The 4,573-nt window shown below is 36.1% G+C and overlaps 1 non-coding gene across 1 annotated transcript; it reads left to right on the top strand.

Annotated features, from left to right (window-relative positions):
* The first annotated feature begins 2,149 nt into the window (after window positions 1-2,149).
* TRNAY-GUA lies at window positions 2,150-2,243 on the top strand. The gene is made up of 2 exons: window positions 2,150-2,186; window positions 2,208-2,243. It is a non-coding gene; the product is annotated as a tRNA-Tyr (tRNA).
* The last annotated feature ends 2,330 nt before the right edge of the window (window positions 2,244-4,573 follow it).

Here is a 4,573-nt window from a genome sequence, read left to right as displayed (position 1 = left end):
AAAAAAAATTATAGGTTTTAATCATCTTACCTACAAAACTACGAAGCCATTGATAGAGTCGATGAAGAAAGAATCCCAACTAATGACGTAACGAAAGCCGAGTTCAATTCTCCTCTTTCAGATTGCGTGTAACTGAGATCTATAAAAAGAGCCTGTATTGCTAGCAGCTTATGCATTCAAACAAGAAAAAGAAGATAAGAGAGAAAAAAAATAATTAGAGTTTAAAAACATAAACAAATGCATTTTTTATTTTACAAAAAAGTAAAACAATATCGCTAAGAAGGGGGGGGGGGGCTTGACCCTCCACCTTGTGGTTAACCGCCACACGCTCTAACCAAACTCAGCTCTATACCTGCTAATCGTTCATTGTATTTTGAATTTATTTATTTAAAATATATTTTTATTCGTTTAGGATTATTAATTCAGGGTCAAAAGGAGGATTGGTAAGCTTCAATGAGACACCGAGATTTGAAGTGAAAGATGATGCTGGGATGACAATTGCAAAACATGGTTCGATAAGAAGAAAAATGAGTAGAGGCAAGTTCATGGTACAAGAAGTGGAAGGAAGAACAACAGCTCAGGTGGAGATGGTGGTGAATTTTCGTAATTCGGGTCCACGTAAGTAGAGACCGGGTTGAGGGGCTTGCAAAGTTGATCATTTCTAAGGCATGTCGAGGCAATTTACGACGTATTCGTGCTACATAGGATGTTCTCACCTTCAACATAATATAATAAGGCAGGAGTGTTGAAAATTGTTAGCGTCTAACATTAGCTAATTTAAAGAAAAGATCATGAGTATATTTGAGAAACACTATTTAAAAAATGAAAGAAAAAAAAAACCAAAAGAAAGTCGGAAGAGCTGATACTCAAAATGAATAAATACCCTATCGAGAAGTTCAAGAACCAAAGAGAAGTATGGTTAAACAATGGTTTAATTGTTTGAGGTTGAGTTGGAAAAATATGACTATAAGATTCTCTAATTTCCTCGTCGACATTGACATCGGTTGCTCCTTCGGCAGTGGTTCTTAGAGCTTAATGCTATGTGCAATAGGATTATTATGTGTATGCATACTATACATCTAGTAATCTCCAAGTATATGGCAGAACAAATCAAGTCATTTATACATTGAATAATTTTAGCATCCATAGTGAAGCAACGAGTTGTATAGGTGCAAAGTGTTGGATGAAAGTCCCACGTCACCTAATTTAGGGAGTGATCATGAGTTTATTATCGAGGAATACTATCTCCATTGGTTTGAGGCCTTTTGGGGAAGTCCAAAGTAAAACCCGAGAGCTTATGCTCAAAGTGGACAATATCATACCATTGTGGAGAGTCGTGTTCATTCTAACATAGTATCAGAGTCATGCCTTAAACTTAGATATGTCAATAGAATCCTCAAATGTCGAACAAAGGACTCCAAAAGAAAAAGGAGTCGAGGTTCGATTAAGGGGAGGCGTACTTTGTTCGAGGGGAGGGGTTGGATAAAAGTCTCACATCCGCTAATTTAGGGACTGATCATGGGTTTATAATCCAGGAATACTATCTCCATTGGTTTGAGGCCTTTTGGGGAAGCCCAAAGAAAAACCATGAGAGCTTATGCTCAAAGTTGACAATATCATACCATTGTGGAGAGTTGTGTTCTTCCAACACAAAGCAGGTCTCGAAGGACAAGCACCCCGACACATGGCCCAAAGCCTATGTGTGTGTCAAACCAGGTTCTTGAACAAATTCTTAGGGCGAGCTACAACCTATCTAACTTCACCTTCTTACCTTGGTTCTTGCACAAATTCTTCAAGAATGGATTAAAGCTCTTGTATTATCATATGTATGAGAATTTGGCACCTACGCATATGTATTCAAATCCATTGAAGGCACTTTAAGAAATCATATGTTTGGATCTAAATGGGTTTCAAATTGTAAAACCCAATACAAATCAAGTTCTTTATGAAAGCAAAAAAATTTCAATGGAAGGTTCCAAATGTTGTATAAATGCCACGACCAAAATGATGTTGGAGTTTTTGAAAGTTTAATATATATGTATTACTTAAATTGTTAACGGCTTACAATATTTTTATTATTTTACTTTTTTTTATATATATTAATTTTGTCGATTTTGTTTATATTATGGTATATGATTCTTATACTAGTCCGACCTTAGCTCAGTTGGTAGAGCGGAGGACTGTAGTGGTTGAAGAATCCCAAAGCCATCCTTAGGTCGCTGGTTCAAATCCGGCAGGTCGGAGTTTTAAAAGTTTAATACCTATGTACTATTGATATTAGTTTAAATTTTTAGGTATTTTGTTGAATGATTATATATTGTGAATATAGATAATTAACTATATGTCGGTAACCTTTGAAATGATACCTTTGAAATGATTCGTTGCTTATCATTTGCATGTTTACCAAGGGTTGGGTAGGTAGTAATTATTTTAGGTGATAGCATCATAACTTCGGGTGCAAAGGAGTTTTGAATTTATTGCACAACTAAAAGTCAATTTAAACTTGTAGGTCATAATATCCAGGCAAGTATTCCCAACTATTTTTTTTTTTTTTTTTTTTTTTTTTTTTTTTTTTTTTTTTTTTTTTTTTTTTTTTTTTTTTTTTTTTTTTTTTTTTTTTTTTTTTTTTTTTTTTTTNCAACCCAACCCGACCCGACCCATGTACACCCGTAACTTGTCTGATTGGCTTTATGCCATAAAATCTCGTAGTTAAATATTTTATTTTTAATAATAATTTTGATTATTTTATATGCCATTTAACACTATTTATTATATGATAAATCTAAGGTTATTAATGTAATTTTGAACAATATGTAGTTGACAAATGGGTGGATCATGTTCAAGAAATAATNATTTTATATGCCATTTAACACTATTTATTATATGATAAATCTAAGGTTATTAATGTAATTTTGAACAATATGTAGTTGACAAATGGGTGGATCATGTTCAAGAAATAATCTAATGGGTTTAGGTATATGGATAAAGTTTGGTGTTTAACTGTGAGATTCTACCTCGGTTGGAAAGGAGAGTAGAACGAAACATTCCTTATAAAGGTGTGGAAACCTCTCCTTAACAGACGCGTTTTAAAACCATGAGGCTGACGGTGATACGTAACAGGTTAAAGCGGACAATATCTGCTAGTTGTGGGTTTGGGCTATTACGAATGGTATCGGAGTCAGACACCGGGCAGTGTGCCAGCGAGGATGTTGGGCCTCTGAGGGGGTGGATTGTGAGATCCCACATCAGTTGGGAAGGGGAACCATACATTCCTTATAAGGGTGTGGAAACTCCTCTATGTCAGCGAGAACGCTGGGTCCCGAGGGAGGTGGAGTGTGACATCCTACATTTGTTTTAGAGGAGAACCAAACATTCCTTATAAGGGTGTAGAAATCTCTCTGCTCCATCAAGGTGGATTGTGAGATCCCACATCGGTTGGATATGGGAACAAAGCATTTCTTGTGGAAACCTCTCCGTACCAATGGAGTGGATTGTGAGATCTCACATCGGTTGGAGAGGGGAACCAAACATTCCTTGTAAGGGTACGAAAACCTCTCCGTGCCAACGAGGACGCTTGCTCCAAAAGGGGGTGGATTGTGATAAAATAAGTCTACCCTTATATTATTTTTAAGAATTATCAAGATTGTAAACCACTCGTAAAATGTCACAACCAAAATTCTTTGGTATCAATTGTTGTGACGGAAGCGGAGGCAAGATCGATCGTACTCACACACCCACAAATATAAATTAAACAAAGAGACGCAAAGATTTACATGGTTCGGAAGTAAGAAATTTCCCTACATCCACGGGTGATAGCTAATCCCTAACCAAAGTGTTTACAAGTGTATCTCACACTCTCACACTGCAAATTCTCTGTTACAAAGTTCTTCCCATTGCCTCGGGTCAAATACAAAATGACAATGACTCCACATCTTAAACAATGTTAGACAAACTTTTATATAAACATAGCAATACTAATTCTCATATATGAATCAAAGCATCACTAGAGATGATTCAAGTACCAATATGAGATAATGTACCAATATGGGAGATAAACCAAATGAATCCAATAGATTCATGAATCAAAGCGGGGAATGTACCAAAAGTCTTGAATAATCTCCACCTTGGCAGAAGATCTCCAAGAATATAACTTATTTGGCTGCCACCAAGTCAACCAACTACTTTTCAGGAGTAACTACCTTTGTCAACATATCCGCGAGATTATTAGCAGTTCCAATTTTCAATAAACAAATGTCCCCTTCATCAACAATTCTCGAACAAAATGAAATCAGACGTCAATATGTTTGATACGAGCATGATAGACTTGGTTCTTCGACAAACAAATAGCACTCTGGCTATCACAAAACACTTCTATTTGTTCCGGAGAAATAACTAAGTCACCAAACCATGAATCTAGGTTCTTTAAAAGCTATAGTGACTGTCATATGCTCTGCTTCGGTGGTAGACAATGCAACAGTAGACAATAATTTTGAACGCCAACAAATAGGTCCACTAGCCATAGTGGACAGATAACCACTAATTGATCGTTACTTATCAATCTCCACTTGTCTCT

This window comes from Cucurbita pepo, unplaced genomic scaffold (genome assembly GCF_002806865.2).
Source record: "Cucurbita pepo subsp. pepo cultivar mu-cu-16 unplaced genomic scaffold, ASM280686v2 Cp4.1_scaffold000296, whole genome shotgun sequence".
In the NCBI taxonomy this organism is placed as follows: Eukaryota; Viridiplantae; Streptophyta; class Magnoliopsida; order Cucurbitales; family Cucurbitaceae; genus Cucurbita; species Cucurbita pepo.
This window is presented reverse-complemented; position numbering and strand designations above follow the sequence as displayed.